The following is a 14,171-nucleotide window of genomic DNA, read 5'->3' as shown; positions in this document are numbered from 1 at the left end:
CAGACAGGAGTGTCTGATTTGCCATAACTACAGAGTGTGGACCTCTCAACCAGCTCGTAAGTCAAAAGACAAGGTAAATATTTATTGTTTCGTTCATTCAACATGTATTCTTGCATGTGTTACCCACCTAGATTTATCATATAAATATATAAGGGTTACTGTTTTTCTTTTTTGTTTTTTTTTGGTGTTGTTTTGCCAGTGATATTTGTGTCCACCAATGATAAGTGACGTTGACATTTGGGAGAGACACGTTAAGAACTGTGACGCGCCTCGTGTCTATAGAATATGGAACGCCGTTGGTCTCTAAACGTGTTGGATTCTCCATGTTAACACGTAGCGTATAATTTCGTGTTAACACGCTAAGGTATTATAGAACGCCGTTGGGCTCTAAACGTGTGAACACATGCGCGTTAACACGTTATTAAAAATTTGCGTGTTAACACGTGATAACGTGACCAAAATTGACACGTTTAAACGTTTTCGCCAACGGGAGGCCTCAAATCCGGGCGTACTTACATATTCATGATAGGATTTACATCACACACTGTAGCTGACATGAAACATAAATCCTTTGTGAACGTAGTCCCTACGTTTCATCTAAATTATTCATAACATAATGAGCTAAGCGCTGACCTATGGCTACGTTGAGCACTACGTGAGCAGTGTGAAGACAGCAATACTAATAAGCTGATCCCCATAGCAACTGGAAGTTTATTTTTCACAATAAAAAACTCTGGTGTTTTGTACCTTAAAATTTGTAAACATGCATATTATTATATAACTTCATTCATAACATGCTCTAAAGCTTTTCATAATTTTATAAAAAAACAAACATCACTATTCACTCACACTGTGTGTGACACATACTGAGGCGTAATTCATTCACATTGATAAATGATGTGGATTCTTTAAATAGCATACTGCTAAACCATACGGTGTCAATACAAACCTATAGTGAAATTAACGTTCCAGATCCTCCTCTTTCTGTAAACATGTATATGTTTAAAGATATATTAATTTACTCATGTGTTATTTAATTATGTGTATATACTTTTATATATATACGTTAGGAAAGGTTAAATCTCCTTCAAAATTAAATTGAACAAAAAATTTGATTTAAAAAAGGAATTTTTTCAGCAGTAAATTCAGTGGTGGTTGAAGTGAGGGGTTTATATATATGTGTGTGTGGGAGTGTGTGTGCGCTTTTAAACGTATGTATAATGTATAAAACAATGTATAATGTTTATACAAAATCTCATAAAAAAAACATTGTTCAGAACATTAAACACTAAAAATTTTTCCGTTATTTGGTAAGTTAAGACTTTATGTTGTTTCAGCAATAACGCGATACACCAGTAGGTGGCAGTAAAGCATCATGATTCACGAAATACACAAACTTAACGTGTTGACACGTTCATAACGCGTTAACACGTAAATACCATATGGAACTACGTATTCACAACGTGGTAAAAACCACTACATTAGTCATTTGGAACGTTGTGTAAATATTGTCAGAAAGTCAAAATGAAACACTTTATAGGGTTGTCACAACGTTTTTGTGCAACATTACACTACCATTCAGCAACAGATTTGCAACATTCCAGAAGGCCCCTTTCCTGTATTCTGCAACATTCTGACAACCTAAAATGCAATTACTCATTCATAGTCACAAAGTAGACATAAAGTTACATCACATTATGCAAATACTGCTCTATATTTCTCATAGTAACATTGTCAGTGCATTTTTCCTGATCCACATCATCAATAATTTTAGTCTGTTACAAATTATGGACATTACTGTGGCCAGAACAGAGATACTTAAAAAACGAGATATCATAATTTAATCTATGTCATCCATTTTGTTTTCATATTTCAGCATAATTACATGATAATGTACTTGTCATAGTTTTGTTTCCAAAATTACAATGATGCAAAACATAACTACAAGCATTACAAAAACATAATAAATATCAGACAATCACAATAAAATTCAGAATGCATTTTAATCAAAAATAATTTTACAAAAAGAGTATGCACGTTTATACACATTACACACAAACACAAACATACACTCTTTACAACAGTTAAGCTCCATCCACTCACATTGAAGTTAAGAACAAATTTTAAACATAGAGCACAATAAACAGGAGTCAGTCAGAACAAAGTTCATTTATTCATACAACAAAAACAGTCTGTTGAATTCTAAGGAACAGTGAGGTTGGAAAATGTTCATGTAGAAGTAAAGAAATTATAAGATGGTGATTCAGATTCCACTGGGTCTGAGTTCGCCAAAGGCTGTGGAGGGGAGGAAATGAGACAATTCAAAAGTGATGAACATTGCTTGTATCCCTATAATTGTGCTACAATTGCCATATAAGGAGCACTGTGTAAGATTTAGTGACATGTAGCAGTGAATTGGAAAATCCCTCCCTTCTGGTGTACATGGCTCTCAGAACAATCCCCATCTTCTCTGCACCTATCCAAGTTTTTAGTGGGGCTCATTCTTTCGTTTTTTTTTCTACTGCACAGATATAAGATACAAGTTTGGTGCATGTACTGAGAGCAAGGCCGAAAACGCATGTCTCGAGCTGCAGCACCTGCATGGCCAAACATCATCATCTATGAAAATGATCACTGAATTCATGTTCTGTGACTCTTGAACATAACCATCTAAAAAACTTTTATCTAATTTTTTATTGCTTTGGAGAGCGGCTCCTTGTTTACAATTGGTCATGCACTGTGAAAGGCCATGCATCCCAAAAGCCAAAAGAGTGTTATAACTCCCAAAAGAGTGTTTATATCCAACAAAAAATAATGGAAATCAGCATGAAGCTTCCTGCCAATTTGCCAACCTACAGAAAAGTGATGTATGAAATTACGAAATCAATCCAAGGTTCAGATGGAGTTTTTGTATGTGAAAGTAAACCAACTATGAGCTTCTTGCCCAACTAATTCCAGAAACGGTCCTAGGTGAGGATTCGAGTATATGGGACTGGAAGTGTGAAAGGTTAACAGTAGAAGTGACTGACATCTGACTGGTACAAAGACCTAATGCAAACTGTGCAGTGTTTTTGCCTCCTTAAAGTATGATTTACTGTCAAACAAATGCTGAAAAAATAAAAATCGGTGCATCCCTACTTCTAATACCTAATGATGCTTCTCATAATGCTTCTAGCACACAGATTTGTAGTTACAGGTGATTATACTCTAATAAGCATATGGTTTTGTACTCTATATTGCATTTCTGCTAATAAATCCCCTAAATCTTACACACTGCATGTTTCACTAGATTTTTACTTACATTCCCTTTTCGTCGTGCAATCCCTGGTGCATGCTTCAGAGTTTCAGCTATGTGAGCCTCAATGTCTGCTGCGTTTGATCCTGGTTGGCTTCTCATCACTGCCTCTGCATAGATGAAGCATACATTTTTAAACCCAATCAACATTGATTTTTTCCATAAACATTTAAGCTCGCAAGTACAGAGAAATACACTCACTCATTATTACTCTGTAAATGGTTAGATTCTGAAGTGAGATTATCCCTTTCCTTCCTTTCAGACTAAATGAAGCCCATATTCTTGAGGATGCAATTGTGCGCATTGTACGTCTTACTGAATCTCCAAGGGAATGCCCCCCTAAGGTGGCAAGGTACCTGACCTATGAAGAGAATTGTATAGTTTACAGTTTTAATTTTAATTTATTTATTGGAAATATTTCAACTTAAAAACAATGGTTTGATGGTGTGTGAGAGAGAAAGTTTAATGGTGAGTGTGAGAGCGTTTGATGGTGTGTGTGAGAAGTTCAATGGTGTGTATAAAAGGGTTTGATGGTGTGTCAGAGTTTGATGGTGAGTGTGAGAGGGTAAGATGGTGTGTGTGAGAGGTTTGACAGCGTGTGTTAGAGGTAAGTTTGAAATGGTTATTTAGTAATGAAAATGGTTTTATATTTACATTGATAAGTCAAAAAAAAAACCTTTTACAGATTAATAATTAAAGGGTTATTTGCATCATGAAGGAGTTCTTCAGATTGATTGAAAATGTGCTATAGACGGTTTCTGTATAGTGTCTTTAAGAGAAGAGTTCTGTATGGCACCAAAAATGGTTCTATTGTTACAAGCTTAACATCATAACAATAGAAGATTACTTTTCTGAAAAGAACCATCTATAGCACATTCTCCATCAGTCTGAAGAACTCCTTCATGATGTAAAGAACCATTTAATCATGCAAAAGGTTCTTCGAGTGTTCAGGGTTCTATACAGAACCATTTCCCTTAATAAAGAATCCTTATAAAACCATCAATTTTAACTGTGTAGTTGTCTATGCTGCATTTAATTAGAATATGTAATTATGAATTTATTTTATATCATTGGATTAATTGAGCTTGTCACCATTTTTCTTTCTTCTTCATCTTTCAGCTTAATTTCAAACTTATTACAACCCTCCATATCATCCACAGTGACAAACTCCATATCCATTGGCACCTCACTTCTAGCATTAATCAGCTGTTTAAGGAAAAGGCTTTGTTCCTCCTGCTTCTGTAGTAGCTGGTCAAGTTTCATGAGGTCATGCATTTGAAAATCTATGAAACATAATTTTGTCAATATAATTTCCAAACATTATCAATAACATTAATGAACACTTACAAAGAAACGTACTGTCTCTTTGAGGAGGGCGCTCTGGTTGAATGGGTGGTCCTAAAAAAATTGCAGAAAACATTTATATTCTTAATATTCTGTTAAAATTCCAACAGGCAAAGGCTGTGTAGTAAATTATTATTTTACTGGTTGTTTTCCATATAAACAAACATCACTGTCTGAGGGCTAATGCTTCTCATAGTCACAATTTAGCAACTGTTGAAATGCAACAGAGCCATTTCCACAGTATTTGCTATAATGTTTAAAAGCACAAACAAACAATTTTTTTGTTTTTCAGATATCAGCAGCCTGCATTTCTTGTCATTCATGCATGTTCTAAATCATTCCAATCAATGCCCACTCTTAATTATTCTAACTAATGCTGCTCTGTGTGTGTGTATGTATGTGTGTTCACTGCCCCTAATCCCTAGTATGAGAGTGTGTTCACTGCCATGAATGAGTTAAATGCAGTGGTCAAACTTTGTTGTACTATTGTACAATCATAAAGCATGTAAGAAGTAGTAAGATGTAATGCTTCAATCAAATCAGCATTTTGGCTTCCAATATTACATTAAGATTCTTCACTGACAAATATAAAAGTCACAATAAAGCCTTAAAACTAGTCAAGTAAACTAGAAAGGGTACATGAAACAATAATAATAATAAAATAAATAAATAAATAACAATGTACATTTTCCATACATGAAAACCAATACCAAACCTACATCACAGAAAATAAAACAAAATGTATTCTCTGTAACTCACTTTGGGCCATTTCCAGTTCTCTACCCACAACCACAGGAATCTCGGACCCTATAAGTAACATAATAATGTCTACATTATTTCATTTATTTAAACATGCCAGATTTTTTTCCCTTCTATTATTGTTTGTATGTATATGTGCATGTGGCTGTTTGTTATAAAAAGAAAATAACTCACAATTCGGCAAACTTGATGGTTCTCTTGCCATATCCAGCCCTCTTTCCATATCTAACACAGGCAATATAAACATTACATATACATGAATGCATTCAGGCATACACCAGTTTTAATATTGATCAAATAAATAATGCCTTACCTTGGTAGAGAGCACATCTTGTTTGTGCAAGAAAGTCAGACAATCTAGGTGGAGATCTAGCTTGAACTTTAGGACCCTTGGTAGGTTGGAAACTATCATCTGCAGCACACAGTTAAGTAATATTTACTGATATATTGAACCCCAAATTCTTAATATATTAAGACACATTGTCCTTTAAAATACATGCATCATATTAAATATTTACCATCCTCACTGCCAGAGGTATAACACAAAAAGTGTGATGGTGGCCTCTTTTCCCTTAGCTTCTTCCCACTCCCATCTGACTCCTCAGCTGTTTTATAATCAACTTTGCAAAGAATTGGTGCCCAAGAGTTAAAATATTTGCTTCTAAACAATTAACAATAATGATTACAATGAGCCTTCAGAAATTGATACACACCTGATGATTTAAAAACTCTGACTTAAAGTTTTTTCCACAACGCTTTGTCAGGCAAAGATCCCCGTTGAATCAACTTTTGTTTATTTTTAGGTGGCCAGTAGCAAAAGTGTCCCTAAACATATAAGTGAAGTTGAATTACTTTGATGGGTCTCAACCTTTGTTTTGCAAACTCTCATATTTGCTGCTTTCTAGATTTAATTAAGCAGCGATTTTCTACGTCATTCAAGTGAGTGTGTTTAAGGAAAACATCAAAATGTGCATGTAAGGGCTACTCTAAGGCCAGAACAGGAAGCCATAACATTTACTAGCATTTCTAAGATCATGTTACATACTTTCAATACTACTCTTGAAACACTGGACAAGCTTTACAGACTGGTGACAAAAATCCAATTTATCAAAATAGTAAATTGCAATACACATGTCTAAAAATGTAAGGAGCATTGTTAATTTCATATTAGTGTTATATATTGAATGATCCTGGGATCAGGGAGTACCTACCTTAAATCTACATTCACTGTTCTTTTATTAGCTCCACTGACCATACAGGAGCACTTTGTAGTTCCCCCTGTTCTTCAATGGACAGGACCCATACAGGACCCCTACAGAGGGTATGATTTGGGTGTTGGATCATTCTCAGTGCTGCAGTGACACTGACTTTGTGGTGGTGTGTTAGTGCGTGTTGTGCTGGTACGAGTGGATCAGACACATCAGTGTTGTCTGAGCTTTTAAAACCTATGCACACTCACTGTCCACTCTAATAGACACTCCTAACTTGTTAGTCCACCATGTAGATGTAAAGTCAAAGACAGTACCTGATCTGGTGCTGTAGAGTTTGTATAGGTTTTCCTCTAGTCCATCAGTGGACACAGGATGCAGCACACAGGACACTGTTGGCTGGATATTTTTGGTTGATGGACTATTCTGAGTACAGCAGTGACCCTGAGGGCTTTAAAAATTCAGCAGCTGTGTCTGACCACTTGTGCCAGCACAACACACACTAACACATCACCAACACGTCAGTGTCACTGCAGCGCTGAGAATGATCCACCATCCAATTCATGCCTGCTCTGTGCATCCTGTAGTGGTTCTGACCAATGAAAAACAGGGTGAAATCAGGATAAGAAAGTACGCAGAGAAACAGATGACTGCAGTCTAAATGTAGAACTACAAAGTGTTCTGGTGTTTTCAGTGGAGCTGATAAACTGGATGATGAGTATAGACACAAGGTAGGTTTTCCTAATTCAGTGTATAAATTGTTAACTGCCTTAGTGTTTTAAACTGTAAGGTCTAAACTCTAACAGTATTTTAATTGAAATGAGGTTTTGTCAGCATACTGTAAAGTTCATACCTGTGTACAAACCAGTATGGATAGGTCAATTGTCACAGGTTTTGTTATAAAAACTACAAAAAACAAAAAATAAATTTAAAAATTCATTAAAAAAGATTTTTCCATCCATCAATCATTTTATTGATAAAATAAATCATGTGCATGATATCAAACACAATGTACACTTTATATTAAAAAAATAAAGGCTTAACATTTAAAAGAACAGATTCCAAAAACAGAATTACACAGAACTTTAACATTCTCTTTAAATAAAGCTTTCTGCTTCACTACTTCTCACAGTCTCTGGTATTCTTCAGTGTCCACAGTCCTCACTACCTGACCCCTCCTGGGTGAATCAGATCAGACAGACAAACAGAGTGAGAGACAGACTGAGTGAGTGTGTGTGTGAGAGAGAGTGAGAGACAGAGAGAGAGAGAGACAGAGAGAGAGAGAGAGAGACCTAAATTCTGAATTTAACTGTTAATGAGAGGTCAGTATGAAAACACATTTGGTGTGCATTCTTCCCCATCACTCCAAGTATCCAACACGGCCAATCTGATGTTTATAAACACAGTGAAAACGAAGCTATTGAAGATTGTCACCTGTTGTTAGCGGCGACAGGAAAGTACGTATTTAATCGTATTTAAGCAAATTAGGCTGAAAGACGATGGTGTGCATTTCTGTAGACAGAGTCTAGAAACGAATGCACTTTGTTGCGATGTCAAAAACGGTCTGTTTTTTCAGCTATTGAAAGGAAAAGGAGCATATATCAAATGCACCGGAGCGTCCATAAACACAGTGTGCATTGTTCTCCGTGTCCGTACCATTCAGAATATGTAACCCTGTGTCAGATATAACCTTATTTTGAAAAGTTATTGACGCCGGAAAACCGAATATCGAAAAGAAAACTAACTTTACCGTGGTGGTTATATCGGCACCAACCCACATAATTCATAACTGCAACCTTTATCAATTGCTTAATAGAAAGTAGATGCAGGGTTTTATTGCCACCAACCTTAGGGCAACATATTAACAACATAGTAAAAGAGTAGCTGTTCAGTAACGTGGCCACCAACATAACCACTCCTAAAATACAACGTTGTGTGGAAGTTGTGTGTTTGCTGGGTAAACGTGTTAACACTGCTAAGGTATTTACGTGTTAACGCGTTATGAACGTGTTAACTTACCAAATAACGGAAACATTCCAGTGTTTAATGTTCTGAACAATGTTTTTTTTTTATGATTTTGCATAACCATTATACATATTTAAATATAATACATTATATTGTTGAACGAGGGGTTTATATATAAATATATATATATATATAAAAACCCCTCACTTCAACCACCACAGAATTTACTGCTGAAAAATGTAGTTTTTTAATTCTGATTTTTTGGTTCAATTCCATTTTGAAGGAGATTTAACCTCTCAAGTTTTTAATGTATATATAAAAGTAGATAGACATAATTAAATAAAACATGAGTAAATTAATGTAACTTTAAACATATTACACATGTTTACAGAAAGAGGAGTATCTGGAAATTTCACTATGGGTTTGTATTGACACCGTATTTTTTAGCAGTATGCTATTAAAAGAGTGCACATCATTTATCAATGTGAATGAATTACGCCTCAGTATGTGTCACACACAGTGTGAGAGGATAGTGATGCTTGTTTGATATAAAACTATGAAAAGCTTTAGAGCATGTTATGAATGAAGTTATATAATAATATGCATGTTTATAAATTTTAAGGTATTAAACACCAGATTATTTTATTGTGAAAAATAAACTTCCAGTTGCTATGGGGATCAGCTTTACTAGTATTGCTGTCTTCACACTGCTCACGTAGGGCTCAACGTAGTCATAGGTCAGTGCTTAGCTCACTATGTTATGAATAATTCAGATGAAACGTAGGGACTACGTTCACAAAGGATTTATGTTTCGTGTCAGCTACAGTGTGTGGTGTAAATCCTATCATGAATATGTAAATACGCCCGGATTTGAGGCCTCCCATTGGCGAAAACCTTAAAAAGCGTGTAAACGTGTAATTTTTGGTCACGTTATCACGACAAAATTTTACGTATTAACACGCACATTTTTAATAACGTGTTCACACGTTTAGAGCCCAATGGCGTTCTATTATAATGAATGTAAATGACGGCAATTACACTGCCATGTGCGTGGTTAAGGCCCTGTAAGAGAAAAGATGTGAAGTGTAAATGCCTATGAGCTATTGTGAAGTTCAAACGTGGCTATGAATGACTTACACCAGATCTGGTTAAATTCATTTTATGTAAGAGTGATTAATATTTCCCCTGCTTATGCAGGTTGGTTTTAAGTTGACCTGGATTAAAGCGGACCGTTTGGATGTGAAGCTGCTTCTGGATCGGTGATGAGTTGGATGCCATAACCTCGCTCCATGGTGTATCAGGACCTCATCACAACAGCTAAGCCCAGTGTACAAAAAAATATACTACCCGGGTAGTTGCGCAAATTTTTTACCTCCGAGGGCAAATTTGAGTTTGGGCTGAACGTAAACATTTAATGGGATTTGAAATACATTAAAGTTATAAACTGACTCAAAGGACTGACGGACTAAAAAAAAAAAGAGGGGACAAGTGTTAAGTAACTAATAGTACCAATAATAGCAAGTGTTATGTTCAAAATTTGTTTAATAAATTCCGGCTCTGTTTATTCTGTTATTAACAGGTTGTGATTGGGATTTATTTTCACCTTTACTCCTCCTTCGGAACTTAGATTAAGGTGTGCGTGTATTAACCCTCAGTGGTCCAGTAAAGCATATTACACTTCATACACGTTACACATGTACACATTTGTAAAAACGTTTTCACCCCGAGCAACTTTATAACAATTTAACTGTTATAAAGATGTGGGCAAATGTTGCATTAGGAGTCTTGCCCAAGGACTGTGGGGAAATTGTAGTGGAGTATAAACTCCAATAATGCCTCATAAGGCCCTTATAATGAGGTTTGATTGTTTATTATCATCATCATCATCATCATCATTTTCTTCTCCGCTTCTCCATTTCAGGGTCGTGGTGGCAACAGGGCGAGCAAAGAAGCCCAGACGTCTCTGTCCCTTGCAACATCCACCAATTCCTCCTGGGGGATCCCAAGGCGTTCCCAGGACAGCCGGGAGATATAATCCCTCCAGCGTGTCCTGGGTCTACCCCGGGGCCTCCTTCCAGTTGGACGTGCCTGGTATACCTCCAGTGGGAGGCGTCCAGGAGGCATCCTGATCAAATGCCCAAACCACCTCAACTGACTTCTCTCAATGCGAAGGAGCAGCGACTCTACTCCGAGCTCCTCCCTAGTCACTGAGCTCCTCACCCGATCACGGAGAGTACGCCCAGCGACCCGTCGGAGAAAGCTCATTTCGACCACTTGTATCCGCGATCTTGTTCTTTCGGTCATTACCCAGAGCTCATGACCATAGGTGAGAGTGGGAACGTAGACTGACCGGTAAATTGAGAGCTTTGCTTTATGGCTCAGCTCTCTCTTCACCACAACGGTGCGGTACAGTGACCGCATTACTGCAGACGCTGCACCTATCCTACGGTCAATCTCACCATCCCTCTTCCCATCACTCGTGAACAAGAACCCGAGATACTTGAACTCCTTCACTTGGGGCAGGTTCTCACCCCTTACCTGAAGGGAGCATGCCATCTGTTTCCGGGAGATAACCATGGCCTCAGACTTGGAGGTGCTGATCCGCATACCGACCGCTTCACACTCGGCTGCAAACTGCTCAAGTGAATGCTGGAGGCCTCCGTGCGAAGAAGCCAGAAGAACAACATCGTCCGCAAAAAGCAGAGATGCCACCTCCCGAGATCCTCGACGGAAGCCCTCCTGCCCCAGGCTACGCCGCGCCACCCTGTCCATGAATATCAGGAACAAGAGTGGAGATAAGGCACAGCCCTGACGAAGTCCAATGCCCACACTGAACAAGCCTGACTTACGACCAAGGATGCGAACACAACTCAAACTCTGAGAGTACAAGGAACGTACGGCTCGCCGGAGCGACCCTGGCACCCCATACTCCTGGAGCACCTCCCACAGAATCTCTCGGGGAACACGGTCATATGCCTTCTCCAAATCCACAAAGCATGTGTAGAGTGGAGTAGCAAATTCCCACGCCCCCTCAATCATCTGTGCAAAAGTAAAGAGTTGGTCCATAGTTCCACGGCCAGGACGAAATCCGCATTGTTCCTCCAATATCCTAGGTTTGACTATCGGACGGATTCTCCTTTCCAGCACCTTGGCATAGACTTTCCCCGGGAGGCTGAGAAGTGTAATGCCACGATAATTGGCACACTTTCTCCGGTCCCCTTTTTTGAAAATAGGAACCACCACCCCGGTTTGCCAATCCAAAGGCACCGTTCCCGAGGTCCATGCGATATTGTATAGGCGTGTCATCCAAGACAGCCCCACAGTATCGAGTGCCTTCAGTAACTCTGGGCGAATCTCATCCACTCCTGGAGCTTTGCCACTGCGAAGCTTTTTCACCACCTCAGTGACTTCAGCCAAGGAAATGGAATCTGACCCCCCAGACACTTCTGGCCTTACCTCCTGTACAGGAGGCATGTCTCTCGGGTTAAGGAGTTCCTCAAAGTGCTCCTTCCAACGCCCAACAATACGCTCAGTCGAGTTCAGAGTTTCACCATCCTTGCTGAGAACAGCTTGGACAGTGTCCCCCCTCCCCCTCCTGAGCTGTCGGAGTGTTTTCCAGAACCTCTTTGAGGCCGCCCGGAAGTCATTCTCCATGGCCTCTCCAAACTCCTCCCATGCTCTGGATTTTGCTTCAGCAACTGCCACAGCTGCAGCCTTTTTTGCCTGCCGGTACCCATCCGCAGAATCGGAAGTTCCCCGAGCTAGCCAATCTCGAAAAGCCTCCTTCTTGCGCTTGACAGCTTCCCTCACCCCTGGTGTCCACCAACGGGTTCTTGGGTTGCCGCCTTAACAGGCACCGACAAGCTTTTGACCACAGCTACATGCAGCCGCTTCCACGATGGAGGTCCGGAACAGTGTCCATTCAGACTCCATTCCCCATACCTCCTCCGGAACATGTGAGAAGTTCTCTCGGAGGTGAGAGTTGAAATCCATCCGGACAGAGTCATCTGCCAGCTTTTCCCAGCACACCCTCACAATACGTTTGGGTTTACCAGGTCTGTCCGGCTGCTTTCCCCGCCATCGGATCCAACTCACCACCAGATGGTGATCGGTTGACAGCTCAGCCCCTCTCTTTACCCGAGTGTCCAAAACATACGGCCTCAGGTCAGAACACACAACCACAAAGTCGATCATTGACCTTTGGCCTAGAGTGCTCTGGTACCAAGTACACTTATGAGCAATCTTATGTTCGAACATGGTGTTCGTTATGGACAAACCATGGCTAGCACAGAAGTCCAACAACATCACACCACTCGGGTTTAGATCAGGCAGTCTGTTCCTCCCAATCACTCCTCTCCAGGTTTCCCAGTCATTGCCAATGTGAGCATTGAAGTCCCCCAGCAAAACAACAAAGTCAGTGCATGGAATCCCCTCTAGAACTCCAGTCACTGCCTCCAAGAAGGCCGAATACTCTGAGCTGCTGTTCGGTGCATATGCACACACAACAGTCAAAGTTTTCCTCTCTGCAAGCTGGAGCCGCATTGAGGCGACCCTCTCGTTTACTGGGACAAACTCCAGCTGTACAGGCGCCAGCCGGGGACTTGTGAGTATCCCCACACCCACCCGGCGCCTCTCACCCTGTGCAACTCCTGAGTAAGAGAGAGACCAACCCCTATCGAGGAGTTTGGTTCCAGAGCCTACACTGTGTGTAGAGGTGAGCCCAACTATATCTAGCTGGTATCTCTCAACCTCACGCACCAGCTCTGGCTCTTTCCCCCCCAGTGAGGTTATGTTCCACGTACCAAGAACCAGTTTCCGCTGACAAGTTCCACGACGCCAGGGGCCCCCTTGCCCCCGCTCTGTGCCCGATGGGCATTGCACCGCACCCCTACTCTGGATCTTGCGGGTGGTGAGCCTACATGATCCTCCCACGTTGCCATTTCGGGCTGAGCCCGGCCGGGTTACGTGGGCTGCCCAGCCACCAGGCGCTCGCCGTCGGACACTACCCCCAGGCCTGGCTCCAGGGGTAGGTCCCGGTAACCCTTTCCCGGGCAGGGTACACTGAATTTTAATGTGTGTACTCATAGGAATGCTTTTGGATCATGTTTGTCTGGATCTTCACTCCAGACCTGTTCGCCATGGGAGACCCTACTGGGAGCTAACAGCTCCCGACGACATAGCCCTGGAAGTCATGAGACCACACAAGCCCTTCCCCCACGACAATCAGATAGCTCATCCATGATGTCTGACCAGGAAGAAGCTTTATATGAGGATGAGGATATCTCACACTCAGACACAGAGGACAATGAGGAGGGGGAGGAGGCCCTGAACTGGACACAGCAGGACAGTGCTTCCATATCTGCTGTACAGAATGTTGAATTTCATTTTAAAGTAAAAGAAGAAGACAATAGTGAGGCCTTAATGCTCTTTTGTGGAGAGAGTGAGAATTGGGCAGCAGTGAAAACTGAGGCAGAGTGGTCAAATACAGAGACAAATATCATGCCAGAAGCAGTGGGGAATTATGCTTCACCACAGATGGGGTGGACAAATGCATCCACGACCATGTTCAAGACAGAGGCCCATGCTGAGGACACGATCAG

The sequence above is a fragment of the Hoplias malabaricus genome, chromosome 9, assembly GCF_029633855.1.
Source record: "Hoplias malabaricus isolate fHopMal1 chromosome 9, fHopMal1.hap1, whole genome shotgun sequence".
Lineage (NCBI taxonomy): Eukaryota > Metazoa > Chordata > Actinopteri > Characiformes > Erythrinidae > Hoplias > Hoplias malabaricus.
Note: the sequence above shows the minus strand (reverse complement) of the source record.